The sequence below is a fragment of the Lissotriton vulgaris genome, chromosome 4_1 (genome assembly GCF_964263255.1).
Source record: "Lissotriton vulgaris chromosome 4_1, aLisVul1.2, whole genome shotgun sequence".
In the NCBI taxonomy this organism is placed as follows: Eukaryota; Metazoa; Chordata; class Amphibia; order Caudata; family Salamandridae; genus Lissotriton; species Lissotriton vulgaris.
The window spans coordinates 706,535,762-706,553,492 of record NC_141691.1 but is presented as its reverse complement, the minus strand read 5'-3'; the positions used below and the strand labels follow the sequence as shown (position 1 = coordinate 706,553,492).

Here is a 17,731-nt window from a genome sequence, read left to right as displayed (position 1 = left end):
GATCCATATCTTGTTTCTGAGATTTCAAGAGTTTTGCCTCCTTAGTCATTGGTCTCAATTTGAAAAATTTGTGAAATTTGAACAAGTCTATTTTAGTCTGTGTGAACTCAAAGCTCGCTAGTGGGCAGAAGGTTAGCCTCAACCTCAGTACTGATTCCTCAGTTTTCGTCAATACTTTCTTTGTTAGATTGATGATGGTTAAATTATCGCTAGTTTCTACCAGCGATTGCCTCTCCGGCTTCTTGTGACTCTGGTTGTTGGTTGAGGTGCCTTTCCTCGACCTCTTCCTGCCCCCTCGCCTGGTTCTTCTTGTTTTTCTGGGGGTCTGGTCTTCCCTCCCCGGAGCCATGTTTGTTGCATTAACTGAAACTCCTGCTGAAAAGGAGTCTCCTGTGAATCCGTTGAGGGTCCGGGTAACTCATCTCCTGATTGATCTGCATCTGTTACCTCCGATTCAGAGGTTTCCACTCTTGTTGTTCTTCCTTTCATAGCGTTTTTGTTTTTTGCCATATCTTTACGGGGTTGATCATATTTTTTGGAAAATGTGAGAATACGACCCAGAGCGTAGTCTCTCTCGTCACGGTCAAATTTCTCTTCTTTGCGTTGGCGGATTTTCAATTCAGAATTGGCTGTACATTTGAACAAATGATGAACTGTGATCCTTGAAAATAATGTGTTGTACTATGTAACATTGTCGGCATTCTCTTTTTTAATATTTTTTCATGTCGCTTGAGCCGATACACGCCGTGATTGTTTGAGGATAAGCGGGACAAGCAGCCTTTTGTAGTAGAAGGCTTCATTGCCGATCCACGGCAAGATTAATTTATATGAAGAAAATCATATGTGATTTGTTCTCGTTAAAGTTGATACAAAACGCAATACTTGTCACAAAGTGGTAATGTAAACCAGCTTTTGTTGTAAAACTTGAAAACGTAAGACAGTATTTACTGTTCTAAGATGGCGCCCATGTAAACCAATGGAACGCTAAGTCCGTCTTTTACCCACTGTTTGCACGTGACATGTAAAGCTTTGATAAAAAATGGCCGCTGTTGTTTTGTTTAGAGAACACGACACTGACGAAGGATGTAAATCCGAAACGCGTTTGTCCTAAATAAACCGCTGCTGAGCCACAGAACCCTCGTGAGTGCTATTATTTTCCTGAACGAAAAAGGGAGATTACGGAGCTTGGATATATATAAATATATATATATATGTATATATATATATATATATATATATATATTCATATCATGTGAACAAGGCTCTTGTGAGCGGAAACGTCATGAGGCTTCTACTGAATAATAAATTTGGAGCACTACAACTGGTCCGTGTCCGTTGGCTTTCTTCCTGGCTGGAGTTGGTCCAGAGCGCGAGAAAAGTGACGGTGTGTTTGATAGTCATATATATATATTACCTACTGGCGGTCGCCAGTAGGTAGTTATAGTTAGGATTTTTTTCAATGCAAAATCTCAAAATTCTATTGTGAATAACTGTGGCGTCGGTTGACGAATCTGCCTGAAAATTTCCTCACATTTGCCTCGCGGAGCTCCGGTCCTTCCCTGAAAGTTTAGGGGGGATTCGTCAAGCGGGGGCCGAGATAAAAGGGGGGTCCCAAAACGTGTTTTCCCCATGTTAATTTCCATAGGGCGGTCAAACTCACTTTTAGCCCGAACGGCTGAATGGATTTGCACCAAACTTGGCAAAATTGTAGGGACTGGTAGCCCGATGTGCCTTTGCTATGTCTCAAAATATGTGCTCCAGTGGTTTTTGAGTAATTTAGGTTCTAAAAAATATATATATCTATGGCAGCGCCCCGGTACGCGCTCCGGGGAGCGCACCGGGCGCGCCACGTGACTTGTGCATGGAAAGCTGATTGGCTCTCGGGTGTCTGTAAACATTCGAAACAGTCCGGAGCGGCCTCCATCTTGTGTCTCAGTAAAATCGAGACACAAGAGGTGGCAAAAACAAAGGGGCAAATGACCATAAGGGGGCAGAGTAGACCCCCTCTGACCCCCTAGGTTTGATGTGGGGGCCATAAAAGGGCCCCGCGCGGCAAAAAAAATAAATATTTTTTTTCGATTTGTGCGGGGGGGGAGCGCCCGGTACGCGCACCGGCGAGCGCACCGGGGAGCGTACCATGGGGAAAAAAGAATGACAGAGTTTTAAAAAAATTTAGCATTTTTTTAGAAATTGGAGGTAGTTCTAAAAAGAACTTTTTTTATTCTTTTTGTTGTTTTATATTTTTTTTATTGGTTTTTTAACATTTTTTTCTTTTTTTGGCTTTTCTGAACATTTTTTTTTTTTTTGTATTTTTTAAGGGGAGAAACAAAAAACAGGGAATTCTAAAGGGCTCAACAGGAAAAAAAAGCGGAACAAATTAATGTTTCCTTGGGCACTTGTGGTTATCCCAAGCACGATTAATAAGTGTGATGCATTGCTCTCCATAGCATATTGTTTGTCCACAAAAAATACAAACCATTTTAAAATTGGAAAATTTGGTTTGTATGGTGGAGCATATCTCCCTAACTTCTGGTCCCGATGGGGTGGAAACATTAGTTTGGTAGGTGCTGGCAGAAGATTGGGCAGGGTTTCTGGCCAGTTCCCTGACCTCTGCCCCAGCATAGTTATTTGGATGCTTTCGAAGTTTATGTCTGATCATCGTGTGGTTGCCGAAGGAGTATTTTTTGTTGGGATTCCCCCTTGACAGCTCCTGAGGACAGATTAAGCAGGTTGCCTTAGGTGCATTTACTTTTTTTTGTGGTTGGGGATTGAAAAAAATTGCCAGATGATGTGCTCTTTAGGTTTGTAGGTAATATTGTCCTCTCGGACGAATCTACTCTCCTCCTCCTCCTCATCCTCCTCCTGTTCTTGATCTCCACCACTGTGAAGTTGTGGAGGTCCTTGTGGTGGTGGTGGTAGTGGTGTGGTGGTCCAGAAGATCCAGCAGCTGCAGCTAATGTAGCCATTTTCGACTGATATAACTGCAGGTCTACCTCTCTCAAAGCACAAAGGTAGAATAAGGAAAAAAGGTGGGGGCTTTCATCATTTGGAAGAAAAAAAGATCCTGAACCAATGAAAAGTGTTATTTTCAGGTCACATGACCAGGGGTTTCATCATTATGAAACCAAAACTGTTATGAACCAATGAAAAGTGTTATTTTCAGGTCACATGACCCGACGCGCTTACGCTACGCGCCCCGGGGCGCGTCGCGTAAGCGCGTCGAATGCTTCCGGGTGCGTTTACGCCGTGCGTATCACGCGGACGCGGCTACGCGATACGTCACGAGGACGATTCCCGGGTCGCGCACCGGGGCGCTTCAAAATACTACGCTTTTCGGGGCGCTCACCGGGGTGCGCACCGGGAGCGCTCCAGGGCAAAAAAAAATTAATTAAATAAAACAATATACAAAAACAAAATTGAAAAAAATTGTAGGGACTGGTAGCCCGATGGGCCTTTGCTATGTCTCAAGATATATGCTCCAGTGGTTTTTAAGAAAATGAACTTTGAAAAAATATATATTGGGCTACATTGGGCTATATATATGTTATAGCCCTGATGTAGCCCAAATGTAGCCCAATGTAGCCCAATGTAGCCCAAAGATGGCCACCAGAGACAAAAAAATACAAATGTAGCCCAAATATCAGCCAGATGTAGCGCAACTATAGCCCAATGACAGAATGTACCAGAGTGTTTTAAAGAACAACTAGAGCGCTAACAGTCTTACTTATAAAGTGAGACTTATAGTTAGGAATTAGCATTAAAAAAACCTTTGAAATTCACTGAAAAAACCATAGGTTTCACACCAGTTATAGTTAGGAATTAGCATTTAAAAAACCTATTAAATTCACTGAAAAAAACATAGGTTTCACACCAGTTATAGTTAACTGGAAATTTTACTGTCATAAAACTATTGAAATTCCACGTTATAGTTAGTTGGACTCACTATAACTTGCGCGTGCAATGCACTGCTGATGACGTCACATATTACATCACTCATGACATGGTCAGTGACATCTCTAATGACATCACTGATGACACCATCCTTGTGACAGAGTGACAGACCTCCTTTCAGTGTAATGTAATGTTGTCTGCGCTTAACAAAACACTATTAATACGTAACCCTTGAAACACATATTCAAAAATAGAAACTAACATTTTCAAAAAAATTGAGATACCCATACCAGTTACAACAACCAATTCAGAAATTACACCATCTATATACACATCCACTCATTCACCAACAGTTCTATATAGTCACTCATACATATACTCACTCATCATATGTAGTGATACACCTATACATCCTGTTACACACCGATAGTCATCCAAAAGTTACTCACACATGCAAATAAACTATTGAACATCCATTTATTTGCATATACAACTATACACAAACTACCACCTTACTTCTAAGGAAACTTACACATACTTACTCACTTACACAATCACTTATAGAAACACATACTTATTTAAACAGGAACTCTTACAATCTCTCACTCTCTCATATACTCACTTATATACATCAATACTCATATATACTAGATTAAAACATATCTTGTTACTGATGCAGACACTAGTGAGACAGCCATTCACCCACTAACACACACATATACACACTCATCCACCCATACAGTCCTGCACATATGCTGTCTTCAAAACACATACAAACAGTGAGTCAGTCATTGATGCATCTATGTGCTAAGTAATACCCCCACCAAACCATACAGACACTCATACTGATATTAAAAAAAACAATCTAATAACTCATATACACACACATGTAGCTATTCACCAACCCATGCAGCCACTTATACACAAAGTGAAACACTGATACATATATTTAAATATTTAAACATTACTCGCTAATATATGTATTCACTAAGATACACTTAATAAGCCAGTTAACCAATCAATTTTTTTTAAAGTATCTTTTTAGACACTTATTTAATCATTTATTCTTCTATCGACCTTTACATATACATATATAAAACATATTTATTTTTCAGAAAGACACACATTCACTGGATGGTGTCATCAGTGATGTCATGAGTGATGTCACTGACCATGTCATGAGTGATGTAATATGTGACGTCATCAGCAGTGCATTGCACGCGCAAGTTATAGTGAGTCCAACTAACTATAACGTGGAATTTCAATGGTTTGATGACAGTAAAATTTCCAGTTAACTATAACTGGTGTGAAACCTATGGTTTTTTCAGTGAATTTAATAGGTTTTTTAAATGCTAATTCCTAACTATAACTGGTGTGAAACCTATGGTTTTTTCAGTGAATATATATATATATATATATATATATATATATATATATATATATATATATATATATATATATATATATATATATATATATATATATATATATATATATATCATAAAAGAATCAATCATGAAGTTGATCAACTGCAATTCAAACCGTATGCCTCAAAACACTCCAAAATGATCAAGCGGGAAGTATGACGAGTAGTATAATCTGCTTTATATCAGTCAAATTACAGATGCTCTTCAATAAGGAACACAATGATGCTTTTCATCAGCAATTCAAGTCGGCAAGATTCATTTTTCCCAATGCATTTCGGGCTATGTAAAGCCTTTCTTCAGGGGAATCTGAAACATGAATAATATACTTGTTTCAAAAACATGTTTCAAGAATATTGACTCATACACGATAAACAATGGAAAATAATGGAAATGTTCTACTTTATAGAAAAAAGAGAGAGGGAGCTCAACTGTCCTAGGGGACCGAGCACTATATACCTGTAGAAATAAAGAATACCCCTAGGATCTAATTTGACACTTACGAGTGACCTACATACACACATCTACAATCAATCATGACCTCATATTTGCAAACACTGGGAAGATCCCCCACACTACGAACCCCACAAGACAGTCTCCCAAAATAAGCTCACTAAAGTTGGGTTATAGCGCATGTAAAAACTTATCATTTATTAAAAAAGTATTTACTGAAACAATATATAATTTTAAAAACATAGAATCAAGTATTGGAAAAATGGAAGAAACAATGTCATGACCATCTAGTTAGTTAAAATGAACAAGTTATACATATACATTTTATAATCGCACAATATAATAACAAAGACAACATCATTGAATTGACATAAGAAAAGGGGGAAACCCTAATGGCACAAGGAAAATTCCATTGTTCAAAAAAGGTCCATATTTAGCATAACAGGGAGAAACCAGGTGAGAGCCTTGTTCTTATCCTTAGAATGTTCCCTGTTGGATTCCTTCTGTGTCAAACTGGCGTTGATGCATTTCGGTGGTAACAACAAGCTTTAATAACCACCTTCTTCAGGACAAAAAGGTATTCCGGGAAATTATTCCTCCATCTAAAAAAACATAAGCCATGCCTATATATATATCACATTTAGTAAATCATTCGGGTCATATATGTACATAAAACATATCCATTTAGTATACCCAATCTTGCTCCCATTGCATCAAAGAGGGAACGATCTGTTTTTTAAAAACAAGTTATCACGTTGTCATATAGCTTAAAAGAAATGTCTTTACATTAACATCATAGCATCAAAACATCCTATTATAATTACCTCCCTACCTGGAAGAATTACATGTACCAATAAGTACAACTAAATAAAGTTCTATAACTCAACTACCAAGACCGTGTGGGGGAGGGGAAAAAATCAAAAACTCGCAGCCCCCCCTTTTCCCTTTTTAATCCCCGGGACCCACTATCCCTTCATTCATTCTACTAGAACCCAATCGATCCATAAACACTCACCATACTTTCAATGATCACTAGAGAACCGATACTCTTCTTGTTGGTTCCCTACTTATGCATAACTTTCCTCAAATGTGGAAAATTGGCCTGGAGAGGACACTCCTAAATTGCTCCTAATCAGAACACAACAAACTCTACATATAAGAAGGATCACCCGTTACCTGCAATTTTAGGTGAAGGCGAATCCCTGCGTGTAAATCTCTGGGATAGTACTATTTTCTTATCCTGTACTTAAACCCCCATCTCGGGTGTATACAACTCCTTATAGTCAAGCTCTCTTGATTGCTAGATACGAGAAAAATAAAAACACACATGGAAAGAATGGCCATTGTTACATCAAAATAGTTAGCCGAAAGTTAAGCTTGCTACATTTCCTAATTATTATAATCCGGCCACCTACCTCTATTTTTTAGGAATGATGGTTTTCATGTATTAACCACCTGGATGCTGCACATATTTCTCTGCTGTGCTGGGCCATAATGTTAGAGGGTCTGGTCATGACGAGCTCAGCTCGTCATGAGCACAGGAGCACTGTGCCTCATGACGAGCTGAGCTCGTCATGAGCTTCAAAGGGGTTTTATTAAAATGATAGTGAAGGGACGTTGAGATAATAAGAGTCGTGGTTCTGCAGCAAGGAGTCCTGAATTAATCCTTTGATGCCGCTCATCCGCCTCTTAGAGGTCAGACCTTAATCACCCACTAGAACGACAAAAACACCAAATTTCTACTCGTAAATCGATGCATTACTGCCTGGAAAAATAGGAGTGCACTTTGATCTACATGCATTGTTGCCCAAGTCTGTATGGGGCTTTTATTTGCTCCCTGCTGCTGAGATTCTGTTTCAAAGTATATTGCGAGTAAATTAATACTAGAGAACCTCGCACGCGGGCTATAACCTGGTCATCCACTTTTGGCTGCGGAGATATGTCTATATTATTTTCTTGTACATAGGGGCGCATACATCGAGTCTTCCTATTAGTATAGCCAAGGAGAAACTTCTCTATAGTCGAGAGTCCGCTGTCATAGTATGTCAAGCGGGTCTAGGCTCGTCTCGTAGACTGGGTACCGCAATTCGGCAGGCGCGTGGGTTAATGTAAAAAGCGCTTGCTCCCGACCCCTTTATCAAACACCATTACAAAACCTTCGCGGGGGTGAGAGGCCCTCTCCCCCTCGAGTTTTGCTTACTAAACAGGTACCCCGTGTCAAACAGCTCTTCAAGAGGGCCCCGCTACCACGGGTCTTACCTTGACATTATAGTTTCCTCCTTTTCTTATGTCAATTCAATGATGATGTCTTTGTTATTATATTGTGCCATTATAAAATGTATATGTATAACTTGTTCTTTTTAACTAGATGGTCATGACATTGTTTCTTCAATTTTCCAATACTTGGAGGACTGATTCTATGTTTTTAAAATTATATATTGTTTCAGTAAATGCTTTTTAATAAATGATCAGTTTTTACATGCGCTATAACCCAACTTTAGTGAGCTTATTTTGGTAGAATGTCCTACTTCAGCCATTTAGTGCCTGGTTCTGGGTCACATGACTGGGTGTAGCTGACAGTTGGGTTTTTTGTATTCCTCCTAGACAACCACATAAAATAGGGAGCTGTATGAGTCATCACTGGCAGATGGGAGTGAGGACTAGGACCCAGCCCCTTTCATACTTGAGTAGGCTGTGTCCTGCCACCCTACAAAAGACTGCATACCCCCTGTAGACAGTATGGACCCTGGGTAGGGATGGTAGGATACCTGGGGACTTCAAAGGGAAACTCAAGAGGAAGGGCACCAGGTATAAATATTGGACCTCAGGCACCAACTCTTCAGTACACTTCTGGAACTGTGGATGCACTCCAGGAAGGACTGCCACTAAGCTGAACTGCTGCCCTGCTGTGCTGCCCTGCTGCCTTCTTGCATGAGTGAGAAAGACTGGACCTATATCTGTTGAACCCAGGACTCCGGAGTGATTGCAAGGGATAGTAGGCTGAGCCTCAGGGACCGAACTCTTCAACAATCCTGATGTCACCACCTAGACTCTGCCCTACCACGTCATGGAACCTTGGAAGTGGCCTTTGGTGCTCTGCCAGCCTCTGTGGATCAAGCAGAATCAAAAGATCTTCTGTGCAGCGGCTCCATAACCTCAATCAGAACCGACACATTGGCGCTGCTGCATGGATCTCCACCATTGCCAAAACCATCATTGCATCGCAGCCCACTGGCTCATCAGAACCGCTGCAGCACGATGCATCGGTCATAGGCCTCTCACATCCCTCGTTGACTGCAGCCGTGATGCTGGACTTAGCACCTCAGCCTTGCAGCTCCTCGGAACTGAAGCAAAGCATGATTGCGCACTTAATTCTCGATGCCGAGTTTTGCGTCGCAAGCCCTTGTCCACGGGATCCTTAACAGTACTGCAGGCCTTTGCACCATAGCCTCGCCACATCTCGGAACTAAAGCATCGATGTGGCTGCACAGCACAACTTCGATGTGGACCCTCGCAACGCTCCACAAACCAGGACTTAAGCTGGCCCATGCTTCATTGCGGTCAGCCTGAACTTGTGACTTTGTCCAGGTTCTGGGCGAACACAGTTGGTGCTTTGTGGCGATAATTTCAGTGAAATCTTTACAATTGCATACTTCTGGATGTACTGATAGATTTAGTCATCTTGGTCTTGCATTATTTATTAAAAATAAGTCTGTTTGTCTAACTTGATGTGGGAATCTTTTTGTGTGGTGTTTTCACGTTATTATTGTTTGAAGAGTTGCACAAATACTTTACATATTGCTTCTAAGTTAAGCCTGACTGCTCTGTGCACAGGTTAATTTAGGGTTGGCTTGTACCTCACCCTGATATGGATTGTGGTTGCTGCTTGACCAGGGCTCACACCCCAGTCAACCAACAACTTAATTTCTCACACTGTCCTTCCCTTCTCTACCTGCTGGAGTATGACACTGCCAGTTTTACACTGTGTTTCAACCTAGCAGCAATTTGTAAGTTAACTCAACGGAAAAGGGGAAGAAGGCCGAGCGTAAGAAGGTGGCCCAAGGTCCTTCTATGGTGAAGAATCTAGAGGCAAAAAGGTGGTCAACCACTTTGAGACAAGACCCAAAGGTTATGGCACATGCCAATATATGCAGCTGTAGCATAATATGATCCACTTTGTAAAATGGCAGCGTTAGAGGTCCATACTCTAAGAGGCTTAAAGTACCACTTGCAATGAACCAGTTAGCGTAGGCAATGGACGGACAGACATCTACTCTGCTTTTAAAGTTGGCCCATAAATACAGACCAGACTAAATTCATAATTCCGACCCGTGTGTAAATAGGGGTTTACTCACAAGTCAAAATTTACCGGCCCACTTGAATCATGGGCTTAGTGTAATGAATTTCAAAGAAAGTGAGTCCTTTATAAGTAATAAATCTGCAATTGTTTTTTACTGTGAACCAAGTTTTACATTGTAGCACTTGACTCTCTTAGTCCAAGACTTACTCGGGGGAGATGGTGTGGGCTAGCAATCCCAATTGGCTAGCATGCAACAACACTCAATAAATGATTGTCCAGTCAGTGCTTGCTTTTCTAAAAAGAAAATGGTAATTTATTACAGACACACTTCAAATTCTTACACATGAAATTAAAAATATGTACATCAGGGAGATGGGAATACATTTGGTGACATCCTCATATAATAATACACCTCAAGTGGGTCCTGAACCCCATAATCACAATACCACCCACCTATACCAGATGAAACATCACAATATAAGGGTGGTGTCATTATATAAGGCAGTACTAGCTTTTTCAGGGAGTCACCTCATTAATACAAATACTAATGTCATACTATTTCACCTTCACCATTATAATCAATGGGCCTAGTGCCATAAAACAATAAGCATTAATTGTCACTAGAAACATTACATTGTTCATCACCAATACTGTTAACAGAGCATTCCGACTTCAAAAATGTGTGCCGGAGTCTTTCTTTACATTGTACAGACCACAAAATGTAGCCACAGGACCAACCACAAGGGGTCGCCACATTACTGAGCTCAAGAGCAAAAGCTACAGCTCCTGCAGTCCTTTAACTACAGGTAAACTTCTCCAGGGGTTATCCATTAAAACACTTAACAGATGGTAGTACCCCTGCTTCTCCTTGGAGCACCACAGGAAAGAAAATGTGTAAATATAAGTCCATTTGATCTATTAAGGGGTGCTCCTCCCAAATGAAATGAATACATGATGTTAATGTTCAGTTAATGAGCAGCTGACCATTGAGTTGGGCAACGTGTAATTATAGTACATTGCACATGACAATTGTGATTCTTCTATTATCATGACTAGAGAATCTGGACTTCATTAAAGATACGGAGGCCAACATTATGCACGTTTCTTTTAATGTAACTCTAAGCACCCAGTTGAAAGCATTACATCACAAAGAGAAAAAGTTCCAGAACAGAACATTAAGAACATACAATAGTCATGAGCACAGAACAGTCTGCCTCTTTTAAATGCGGCTCCAAACAGATTAGTTCAACCTTTATTACTTGCTCTTATTGATCCTTTTATTAACCAGTTAACCTTATTTTGTTAATATTTATCCTCTAAATTTCCTTTAGAGTAACTTTCCTGGGACTAATCCCACTCCCTTACTCACTAGTTTCTACCGATCTCCAATTCATGGAAATCTTTCACCCCTTCTATCCTTTTTATCTCCTTAAAGCAACAATCATTGGAGTTTAACTCTCCTTTCTCTTATAAAATATTTTTTTTAAACACCGGAGCTCAACCCTCCCTTCTTTATACTGTTTCCCGCCCTGTGTCCATTTGTCTAAAACTTGGATTTGGTTCCGTTTGTGGGCACAATCTGATGGGGACCTACACAATCCACGGCGGGACTGACGCGTGTCTGAAGGAGAGACAGACATTTGCCCCAACTCTCGGTGCCTCTCTCCCCGCACGATTAAAGGCGATCAATGGCTCCGGCTCTGACTGCCACTTTGTCACGGATGCCATTAGCGGAGCGTGCAGATGCATGGTTCGGGCTCTGACTCTCACAGTTACGGAAGCCATTAGAGGAGTGCGCCTTGGCAACGGGAGCGTTAACTCCTCCCGTTGCCAAGGGCTATTTTTCAGCCATTTTCCTGTCATTTACTAGGCCTTCCGACCGCCGTAATCACAAAGGCTCTTGAGGCCAGATATCTCCATGACATCTGAGAGCAGCTGATCGCTCGAGCCCTTAGAGCGTCAGTTGCTCCATTTTGAAGCGATCAGCCGCTGGCAATCTCAATTTTCACACAAGTACTCTTTTCTGAAAAAAAAATAACAAATAAATAAGGAGGATATTTATCAGGTCACTATATTTTATGATTAGGAAATAAGCTTAATCACCAGATCCAAAGGTTAATTTGTTCCCTTAATTTTTCACTAGTGGCTCTATTTTATAGATTTTCATAAAGAGCCTATCCTGATTTTGATGGTTTATTTATTTATTTATTTTGAAGGTCTTATGGAGTGCGAACAAGATCCTTGCGCTTTACAGTAGATCAAGAAAATTATACAAACGGATAAATGCAGGAAGAACACATATACTAAATAATGCGTGCAGCTTTACATTAGATCAAGAAAATTATATAGAAGGATAAATGCAGGTAGATTACTTATACAAAGCAATTCGTGCAGGGGAAGCAATAGGGTGCAAAAGCAAAACATATCGATTGAATCAGGTCGTGGTCAAATAAAGTGACTAGAGTGTCTGGATGGACCCTTGTAGCAGAGAGGATTACTAGTAGGGGTACGATTGTTCTCTGAATTCCTTTTAGTCTATGATCAGGTAAATTTTGCCATGAGAATCGATTTTACTTTCTTTTTGAAGGATGCGGTGGAAGTATTCAGTCTGGTTTCTGGGGTAAGTGTATTCGATATCCTGGGCGCCATCCCAGAGAAGGTTTGTTTATATGTTTTCTTCCTGTTTTACCTTTGAGGTTTCAGTAGCAAGTTTTCCGCACTTCTTGAGGATCTCGTACCACCAGAGATCGTCAACTTCTGTGTAAGGTAGCTGGGAGTCTTGTGATGTAAAGCCTTTTGCGTCATGCACACTACTTTTAGGTGAATTCTGGCTTCAAGCGGTAGCCAATTCAAGGCTTTTATGTCTGGAGAGATATGGGCACTTCTTTTCGAGCCAGTGATGAGTCTAGCTGCAGCATATATTGAGGCTTCTAGGGGTGCTGTTGTAGCTTTAGGAAGGTTGCACAGAGAGATACTTCCGTACTCTACCCTAGGGATAATAAGCGCTTGTACTGCCAGCTTGAAGTCATTGGCTGGCAGGAAGGGTTTCAGTTTCCTCAGTGTATTCATCTGGAAGTTTGCTCCCTTTGTTGCGTTGCTAATGTGTTTCTGCATAGTGAGGTTGCTGTCAAGAGTTATACCCAAGGATTTTGCTGAGTCTACAATGTTTGGTTGAACGTTGAAAGCAGTAATATGTTTGATCAAGGCTGCATAGAGGGGACTTTGGAGGGTGGAGCTATAAGGAGGAATTCAGTTTTTAGAGCGTTCAATTTGAGATGGTTTTCTGCCAGCCAAATCTGTGAGTTCCTGAGCGTTGTGTTAAGCACTTTAATGTCTTCCAGTGTGTTTATCTGGAGATAAAGTTGTGTATCGTCGGCATACATATGAAATTGCACGTTAGACGCATGTAGCATTTTGGTGAGGGGTTCCAGGAATAGGTTAAACAATGTGGGAGATATTGAGGACCCTTGCGGGACCCCCAATGTAACTGGTACGGGTTTAGAGAGGGTGTTATTGACCATGAATTTTTGTGTACAGTTATGGAGAAAAGAGGAAAACCAGTTAAGCACTGGTCCCGATAGACCCAATTGTATGTTTTAGGAGATCTATCAGACTCTCGTGTTTGACCGTATCAAAGGCTGAGGATAGGTCTAGCAGGATGAGTAGGCACGATCCGTTCTGATCGAGGATTTGTAGCGCATCATCAATAATGTGTGTCATGGTTGATTCTGTACTGTGCCCTGCTCTGAATCCTGATTGGTGTTTGTTAAGGAGGTTAAAGTGATCAATATGTTTAGTCGATTGGTGGCGCACACATTTTTCGAGTAGTTTGGCCAAGGTGGGAATGTTGGAGATAGGACAATAGTTGTTTAGATCGGAAGGGTCGGCTGTGGGTTTGTTGAGGATGGGTGATACCTGTCCGACTTTGAGGGAATCCGGGGTGCAGCCTTGTTGGAGAAAGCTGTTAATGATTTTGGTAGAGAGAGCTAGAAGCCATGGGGTTAAGTCTTTAACAGCGCTTGCAGGGAGAGGATCGGTGAGGTGGTTGGCAGGTTTCAGGGTATTGAGAATCTTGCCTAAAGCTTCTTCAGTGTAAGTCGCAAAGGATGACCAGGCTACTTACTATAACTCAATCTAAAGACTCAATACTCTTTTCCCTTTTTATTTTAAAACATAAATCAGTTTCTAAGCCATTTTTATTTTTTTAAATAGGCAACAAATGTCTGATGTCGACTCTGATGACACAGTTGACCCCATCCCTAATATGGATAACGAGGCTTTCAAAAAAATTATTCATAGAGAGATGAGATCCTGTATGTTAGAGACCTTAAACCAAGTGATGGCATCCAAAAGATCCCTCCCTACTGAGGAGGACGACACTACAGAAAGCCAAAACCTGCAAGTCATTGACGATCTTACTGAAAATAAGGGGAAAAGACTAAAGAAAAGCAAAAATATTGCATATGTAACCCCCAGGAGTGCGATGGGCGGTCCTAGCATCTAAAACAATACAGGAGGTCTCAACACCTCAACCATTAATGGAGGTTCTCGCACCTTAAACATTTCGGGTGCACTTAGCGGCACAAACTATACTGGTTTCCACAGCGGCAAAGTAGTCACTATGAATTTACTGATAATGAAATACAAGGTGATAAAACTACTAACATCTCTGATGAATATGTTCTTGACCTAGATGAAGACAATCACAAATTCAATAGCCAACCCATTGAGGACAAACTTCCGTCCTCTTCAAAGGACAATGTTTTGGAATGGTGGCCACAAGATCACGTAGCCCAATATATAAAAAAATGGCTTAGGAACCTTTTTGAAAAAGATACCTGTAACATTCTCAGAGCTGAATTCTAAACACCCTCTATTCAAGATAAACTTAGTTAAATCCCCAATCTTGATCCTGAACTGATTAAATTCCTTTTTAAACTTGGGAGAGACCCCAGGAAGGGCATGGAAAGATCCCTTAAGGCCTGTCAAGACCGTCTTCTCGACGTTCTGGGTCCCTTGGCCAGGATTATTGATACAGCTGAAGAAAGTCATATTAATGGCACATCCCTAGATATGGAACTTATCAGGGGATTGAGCCAAAGGGCAATGATCCTTCTGGGAAATGCTAACGCCAGCCTCAACTCAGAAAGAGGAAGGGTAGTCCTTACAAACATAAAACTCAAACTGAGCAATATGGCAGACAAAGAACCTTCCCAAAACCCTAAAGGTTTACTCTTCGGTGAAGATTTCATTAAGTCCCTCTGCAAATATGTGTCAACCTTCACGGCCCTGGACAAAGCACAACACAACATGCAACGCGTTTTCAACCCAAACCTTTTTGGTCGGGCCGGAAGAAGGGGCCTCTTCTGGCCGCTTCAATCCTAGGCCTTATTAGAGGTTCAGAGGTTTCAGAAGAGGTTACCAACCCTGCAACCCTCCCCAATTCTACTCACAGAGAGGAAGAGGGTCTCACAACAGAGCGTTCAGATCACGTGGAGTCTCCAACAACTTTCAAAGAGAGTATTATACCCACTCTTCTTTCTTCTTCCACTCAAAAGGTGGGAGACAGACTCAAATTCTTCCATCAGAATTGGAGATTATTCACTCAAGACCCATGGGTATTAAATATTGTCAAAGGTTTCATGATAGATTTTGTGGAAACTCCTACACAAACATCTTACCCGAAAAACATCCCACTCAAAATAGATCAACAAAAAAAAGTAGATGATGAAATACCCTCAATGCTTCATAAAGGGGCAATAATAGAAGCTCCTTTGGAATCAATGAGATTTGTAAGTACTCTCTTCCTCGTTCAAAAGGACAAGGGATGGAGACCCGTTATAAACCTTAGGGAACTAAACAAATATCTTGTTTACAGGCACTTCAGGATGGCGGGCATCCACCTCCTGAGGGATTTGTTACTAGAGGGAGACTGGTTAGTCAAATATGGATTTAAAAGAGGCATACTTTACCATCCCGATGGCCAATATTCATCAGCTCTTCCTTCAGTTTAATTGAGACAATCACCTGTTCCAATTTCAGGCCATCCCTTTCGGACTATCGTCCACCCCGTGGTGTTTTACCAAAGTCATGAGAACTATTGCCTCACTCCTAAGAGTAAGAGGTATTCGACTAATTATATACCTAGACTACATCTCATAATGTCATAACACCACACACAAATAAATCAAGATCTAACGACAGTTATGGATCCCATAGAAAGCTTAGGGTTCATTATAAACAAAGAAAAATCGATATTGACTCCCTCCCGAACCCCTGGAATTCTTAGGGTTCACTGTAGATATGACAAAATGACTCCTTTTACTTCCCTCAAAGAAAATAACCAAAATCCGAAAGGAAATAAGACATGTTCTGAAACTAAAAAGCCTAACTAAGGGAACTAGCCAGGCTCCTATGCCTTCTCTCTTCATCCGTTCAAGCCAGCTTACCGGGTCCTCTTAATTACTGAGCTCTTCAAAGGGTAAAAGCGAGATCTCTAAGATCTGGCCTTTGGTACCAGAGATCGAATATCCCTAGATCAGGATGCCAAATCAGAACTGACTTGGTGGCTAGAGAATTTAGATACCAGGAATGGCAAAGCCGTATTTGGGTAAACACCAGAACTTATCCTAGAATCAGATGTGGCTGGGGAGGTTGCCTTCTCGAACAGAACACGGGCAGCGTCTGGTCTCAAGAAGAGTGTTCTCATAACTTAAACTACCTAGAACTGACTGCTGGTCTATACGCACTGATGAGCTACAAACATTTACTCCAAGGGAGATCAGTCATTTTACAGATGGACAATATGTCTGCGGTAGCTTATATAAATCATTTAGGGGGAACAAAACCAGCAGATCCCTCGACTTTAGCAAAGAAACTTTGGATGTTTTGTCTGGAGCACAAGATCGCTCTAAGAGCAGAATACCTCCCAGGGAAAATAAACACTTCTGCAGATTGGAACTTGAGATTCCTTTTAGATTACAGCGATTGGAAACTCAAACTATCCGCCTTCAAGGCTCTCAACAAAACTTGGGGCCCCTTAGAAATAGATCTATTTGCGAGCAGACTAACCTTCCATTTAGAGAATTACTTCAGTAGTAACGCCTTTCTCCAATGCCGGAAAGAACTCAAACAATCGCACTTCCTCCTTTTGCCATGATTCAGCTAGTTCTTCAGAAAGTGAGACAAGACCAATGCACCCTACTTCTAATAACTCACTTTTGGCTCTCTCAGGCTTGGTTCCCCACTACTCTGGAACTAGCTTGCCAAATTCCCTTTTTAATTCCAGCGGACGTAGATGGAAGAGATCATAGTACAGGCTGGGAATTTAAACCTTCTTGCCTGGAAAATGTCAGGAAATCCAATGAGACAATTTCAGGTAGTGCGACTGTATAATCCCTGGCTGCTTTCTTGTCTTGCGGTACAAAAGGGGGTGGTGATGGACGGAGCATCTGAATCAATCAAACACTCACACCCAGTCAAAAGATCTGGGTTTAATCCATCACCGTTCTTTAGCCCACTCTGCCACCCCAGTTCAGACATGGCCCTATGCAAATCAGTCTGACCCTGTGCCATATGGGAACAGTCCAGCCCGAACTGCCAAGCCATGTCTTCCCTGAACCGGAAACAAGCTTCCGAGGACCGGTTTCTGGCATTCCAGCCG

General features: G+C 41.2%; 1 pseudogene; it reads right to left on the bottom strand.

Annotated features, from left to right (window-relative positions):
* Nucleotides 1–216: 216 nt before the first annotated feature.
* LOC147722480 (uncharacterized) overlaps nt 217–17,731 on the bottom strand; it is a 45,665-nt pseudogene continuing 28,150 nt past the window's right edge.